The sequence below is a fragment of the Hippoglossus hippoglossus genome, chromosome 2 (assembly GCF_009819705.1).
Source record: "Hippoglossus hippoglossus isolate fHipHip1 chromosome 2, fHipHip1.pri, whole genome shotgun sequence".
Lineage (NCBI taxonomy): Eukaryota > Metazoa > Chordata > Actinopteri > Pleuronectiformes > Pleuronectidae > Hippoglossus > Hippoglossus hippoglossus.
The window spans coordinates 4,789,303-4,795,939 of NC_047152.1; positions in this window are offsets into that span (position 1 = coordinate 4,789,303).

The following is a 6,637-nucleotide window of genomic DNA, read 5'->3' on the forward strand; positions in this document are numbered from 1 at the left end:
TACAAGACCCTCAACAACCTGGCACCTACCTCTCCAACCTCCTCCACCAGCACCCAGCACTATCAGTCAGTTCCCCACTTCTCAAAGAAGATCTCTATTCCAAGTCACTGAACCTTCAAACTCATTTTAAATCAAGCTGCTGGTTTATGACAAAAAAGAAAAGTTGCTTAGTGTTGCTATAAGTAACATAAAAAAAAGAAGTGTCTGCTGCCGTCAGTGTTTTGTCAGGAAGAGGCATGTTTAGAGTCAGCTGTTACTCTGAGAAGTCAGAGGTCGTGACCTCTGTTACTTTTCTTTGCATCATGTGTTTGACAGAGGGTTGAGTGTTTAGCGAGTTCTCTGTATTTGAACTCTGCGGAGTCAGCAGCTGCTTCACGGCTTAGTATGCATCAAATAGAAACATTATGATGAAATTCCTCAACACTTTTTTGTCAGTCATGGTCGTGTCTGCAGATCAAACTCTCAGGTTACAGTTTTCTCCTCCAGGGCAGCTTAAATGCAGCCTGAGAGCTAAAACCCAGATCCAGTACTTAAAGCTGCTGCTTCTTAAACTCATGACATAAGAGGTTAACCAAAGGCCAAGAGTCCAGTTCACTTAACCTCCTTCATATTATTTGTTTGGGCGAATCTGAAAACAGCTGTCAAAAGAGGGGTCTCCTCCTCCTCCTACATCCACTGCTCAAATGAGATTACATACTTACACTTGAAATAAAGCTTGAAAACAACACAGTTCCTGTGTGATCATCATAAGCTGCTCTCAGACCTGCACTGAAGTCTTGACCTTAGCCTGAAATTTTCCAGGAAGGGTTCGTTTTGAGAACACAAATTAAGACTGGAAGAATACAAAAATCTCAGTTTGAAAAAGAGGAGGCATACACGTAGAAGATGCAAAGTTAATATCTAAACAACATAAACAAAACAGAAACATCATCTTTATCATAAAACTTGGTGGAAAAAAGGGACGTGGGCCAGGAAAGGATCCATTCAATCTTGGCATGGATCCGGACAAATTGGAAGAATCAGGTATTTTATCATCACTTTCTGCAACATTGTGAGATTTTGACATTTTCACCAATAACCCAGAGAATAACTCATGGATCCTGATGAAAAAGAATCTGTCATATTTAGTAGACCGATACCGATGTGTAATTTTGTGCAGATCCAAATGTTGGGACCAATTTTTCCCTCACGGCGTGAACTTCAAACACTGACCTGCACTAAATCCACCATCACATACAGAAGATCAAATCGAGAGCAATGACCTCCGAGGCATCGACGAGTCCACTGAAGCTCAAAGGAAACCACACTATGTGCTCTGCCAAGGGAAGCTGTGGAATCTGGACTAAGAGAGAAAAGATAGCAACATGCTGCAGTGAGGAAAAACTCACACCGCTCCCAGTGACGCCTGGGGGAGCCTTTACAAGGCTGCACCCAAAGTTTCCAACAAGGCAGCTAATTAGACCAACAGCTGGAGAGGAGCGAGGAGCGACTGTTTCTTATGGCTTGAATTAAAATGCATCATCCTAATTAATCTCCTAAATCAGGCAATGTTTTTCTTATCCCTCTTAACTTCAAATTAAAGTGTCTTCGCTTTATTACTATCGCTTTTACTGCGAGAGGCTTGATTTGAATTTCACATCATCCGAAAGCCCCTTTTTTTCATCTTCTATACGTCTCAATGCTGCACTCAACTTTACGTCACATCCTGAAAGCCGTCGGGTTCTAGAAGACAGACACGTCTCACCTGTCCTTCTTCGAGCGCCCTATGGAAGCCACGTGATTTATCTATCCGCCCTCCGCCTCGTGCTCTGTCGTTCTGCTCTGTCAGGGGCCGAGGGAGATGTGATGGATATCTATGAGGCGAGTTATGAAGCGGCCGGAGATCAGTGAAGGGCTCCTATATTCATTCCGCGGGCCGAAGTCACCTTGGACCTTTGAGAGATTTCTCCTGTTTTTGGCGTCTCAGGCCAAAAGAGGCGACTGACTAAATCCGTCAGGTTGATGTTTTCATTTATTCCACATGACGGAAAGCCTGCCGCATTTCAGCTAACTGAAGGATAACAGCATGAAAGTGAAGATTAATGAACGATAATTGAATTTGTGAGAGACTTATTGTGATGCATTTTTGCAGAAGATACATATTTCTCTCAGGGATTCAGAATCAAGAGGGCTATAGATTAAACATTATCTTGGCAATATACCATTGTTTTTGATCATTGCAATCGCCCTATCAACATTTATTCTCCTTTTCCTTATGCTTGATGTTTAATTCTCTTTATCTTCAGAATAAAACCTGCTCTTATTAAATCAAACCTTTAACAGAGAAGAGACTGCAGACTCCTCCTAAGAAGTTTGGTCCAAAACACTGGGAGTCGCATAACGAGGTAAATGTTTTAGCGCGGCCGTTGCTGCCCCGAAGTTCAGCCTCTTATACGAGGCCCAGACTGGATTTGACGCGACCATTCATGCGGGTTTGAATGGGAACTGTGGTGAATTGAAAAGGAGCCCTTCTATTCACCGCTTCCATCAAGGAGCCCTCGCTATCAGCACAGCTCACTTTGCATCAGAATAACGGAGCGTTCGCCTGTCAGCCAGTTCGGTTATGGGAAGAAACCCCAGGAATTTGGTTTCATTTCAGATGCTGCATGAATGCAAATACAGGAATTCCTGAAAATGTGCGGACAAAGCATTTGGTCAAAATACTGGAAATACCAGCGAAGAAAAGGAAAAGGTGGCAGAGCTTTGGTTGAAAAGGAGGATTTGTGTTGTCCTCAAAGAAAAAGGGGGATATGGTAAACCTGTACAACAAGTTGTGGGAATAAATTTTTAAAACGTCCTAGAAAATGTCAGATTCGTCATATACTACTGAAGTATAAGGTTTATTGAAATAATATTACTAATAAAACTCAATGAAATAAGAAAAATACAAGATCGCAAAAATCAGATTGTGGTTAAACAATCTGATTTCGACAATCGACATTGGAGTTCTACAACTGTAGTTCAAACACACCAGAATAATATTTGGTGTGAACTCGGAGGAAATCTAGGAGTTTTTCCAGGAGATTTCATCTTCAAATGCTCTTTTTCTTCGTCCCATTACGTTCCCGCATCCTCCCCCTCCGCCCTCTCCTCTCATCCTCCTGCTTCCATCTGTCCGTTCACCACAGCTCCACACTTGAGGCTGCACAACCTGTTCACTGGAAATTACTTATTCATCATTTCCTCGGCCGTAGCGGCTGGAAGAGGCCATGGATTAGAGAGCTGTATCTTCAGGCAAACACACACACACACACACACACACACACACACACACACACACACACACACACACACACACACACACACACACACACACACACACACACACACACACACCTGGAATCTGCAGCCTCTACTGTCCCTGCGCAGCATTTTTTAGGATTTAGTGTTAATTCCCTATGATAAACTAGAACATTTGCATTTAAGCAAACCATAAATCATTTCACTAATCCATTGGAGGTTTGGATAATGGTCAGTTTCAGGAAAAAGCTGAACATCCACAACCCTCAATCACTTTTTCACTTTGCTTTCCTCTAGTTTATTGACATTTTATTCATGACTCATGATCTGTTTGCAAACCGAGACCCTGATCTGCAGAGTGAACTACAGAGAAACCCCACCCGGCGAAACACGATGGAACCAAACGATGCTATTTCCTGAAGGGTGGCCTTTAAATCCCTAAATCCCCAAATCCCTGGTTACTAAATGATTACCGTTTCACTGCCTGGATGCTGCAAACTTGTAAAGAGCGTGAGCAGGAAGGGATTTACAGTTTCGCTGAAGGACACTAAGACGAGATACGACGCGATTAATAAAAGGGTAATGATGGATTTTTTCCCCCTTCACAAATGGATATAGGGTGCAGCTGCTTCAAACTCATCTTGTTGGATGAATCGTTTCCTGAAGATATATAGAATAACTTTGCGAATGGCCGCTTGAGGTGGAGCAGCTTTGATATACGGACATTTTTGATAGATTTATGCTTTTGTAAAAGCTGCTCAGTTGCAGAGACACAAGGAAAATCTAAAACTTCTTTCAGCCGCAGAAACAGCAGGCTCTTTAAGGCCCCCTCCTTATAAAACCCAGTCTGCTCTAATTGGCCAGCTGGCCCACTCTATTGTGATTGGTCAACCGCTTTCATTGCGCGTAGGCAATATTGATCTCCGCTCTCGCTTTGCAACGTTCACTCAAAACATTTTTGCAGCGTCTTCGCATTGGTTTCAGGGTGGAACAATTTTATTTTATGAAAAACGGGGTCAACGGGCTTCAAGTTACGTTTTTTTCTCATTTGGTGGGTGTGTCAGAGGTGTTGTCCAATCAGCAGTGACGTGTATTAAAATCCTGTCGTATTAAAAAGGCAGCTGACACGAGGGATTTTAAAGTTCTGCTCGAATGCAGCAGCTCCTCCTTGGTGTTCACATAATTTAATGATGTAAGAAGCATATATTCCAGACGACAAAAGCAGAGCCTATAACATCAAGTTTATATAGATACATAAAATGAGCGGTGTTAAAGTCATAAAACCAAACATTTGGGGAAACTTTCAAACAGCTTATTTTATGTATTTATGTCAAAACAATTTAATTTGCTGCAGCCTTTAAAAACAGACTGAAGATCTAATCCACTTTTAAAAGGTGAACTCTGTCTGTGACTGTTTATTCCGCTCTGGTCTGAGGTGATTACTTCAGTGCAGAGACAGATACTTTGCAGCTGTGGGCTTGAATCTCATCTGGGGCTTCACCAACAACACGCAGCGATCGATCAATACACACATGTCTGTCCATGTAATGTGATTCGGCACCGTAGAGCTGAATCCTCTCTGTGGGGTCTCCCTTGTAAAATCATTATCCCTAAACACATGCCATAACCCACTTCAACTCAACACCAATTACCCACAAGCCCCCTCTCTCCAGGGGCTCACCATGGCAACCTGAGCTGTCCGACTGCATGGCGTGATTGCGAGAGCGGCGATAAATGAGTTTCTGCCAGAGTGAGCGATTACTTATTCTAATTTATTTATCACAGTTCTTTACCTTTAATTGTGATGTGTGAATTGTCAGGAGACAGACAAGTGTGTGTGTGTGTGTGTGTGTGTGTGTGTGTGTGTGTGTGTGTGTGTGTGTGTGTGTGTGTGTGTGTGAGAGAATTGTGCAAATCTGGATCCCAGGTCAACACGTGAATTTACTAAATGAACAATTTCCTATGTAACAGCTCAATGTGACTGAACAGATTTTATAGACTAAAGAACTAATAGTCCAAGTTATCCATGATTAAAATAATAAAACACCCAGGTGAACAAAACAAATTGGGACATTTGACACATGATTCTGATCATAAGCTAAATCTAACCTGCTCCTCCACAAATTTCCACCAAACCTCTTTTTAGTGCCTAAATATTTTGCATAATGAGCAAAGAAATGACACTGAGCTTAATTGGCAGAAGAAAAAAAAAACTCCATATATTTTAAACTGCATTAACTCTTGACTTGTCCTTCCAGGAAGTGAAAGATCACTACACAGACTTCACAGGACGATACATTCAAATAAAAAATTTGAATTTGTAGCCGGAAGCTGTCAAATTTGGCTTGGAAAACGTCTCATGGACTCGAGAGGATCGGAAGCGTTTTGGAGACTTGCTCATGGACGCATTGGTCGTCGACGACAGCACTGGCGACCTTTCAGTGGCAGGAAGCGCCCTCCGTTCTCCTCTGAAGTTGGCGTTCAAACGGCCACCGCAGCGTGGACTTGAAACGGCAACGGGAGCTCATTGTGCATCAGCCGGGGAGCTTTTCAGCGAGATTAAACACTACTTGATTAACCCGTCTGTCAAGTCGCACAGCTCAGCCGTCGGCCACTTTGAAGTCCCGCGAGTGAAATGTAAATCACAGTGTCCGCAGATAACGGCTAGATGAGGAAATTAGCTACTGAGTTTGACAGGAAGCGTTCAAGGTTTGGGGTTTCACTCCACCGACACAGCCGTCAATACGATGATGCCTCAGAGGAAATGAGAAAATATCAGAAAAATCACTTTAATTTCTCCTTCACTGCTTTAAATCATGTCACATGGGACCTTTTTTGATTAGTTTTTGCAGTACACGTCATAGACCAGCCTCCTCCATGTTAGCAGATGGGACAGAAATACATTTCTCAGAGATGGTTTGTATCATTTTTGAAAGATCCCATCACAATGATTGATGTTTAAGTTTTCATGTTTCTGATTTGGTTTAAATTAGTTATTTGATGCTGTAAAAATGGGTTGAGTCGTCGTGATTGGTCGATTGCTTATATCGGTGGGACCTTGATACCGTGGCTGCTCACCACAATCACACGTTCGTATATATATGGGATATTTGGGCTTCATTTTTGTACAGTGGGAGGAAGTGAAGACAAATTGTCGAACCTTATTTACAGTCATTGACACATATCAGTGAATAAATCACTGCTGCTCAGTTAGAAAAAGGTTTTCTCCTGCCTCCTCCAAACATGGTCGCCTGCCAAGAGTTCCAGCCATTATTGTGTTGCGTCCTCTCTTCAGGGCTACAGTTACTCACTGTCGGAAAGTGAAGAGACGGGCTGCCGCTAGAGTAAACATCGGTGT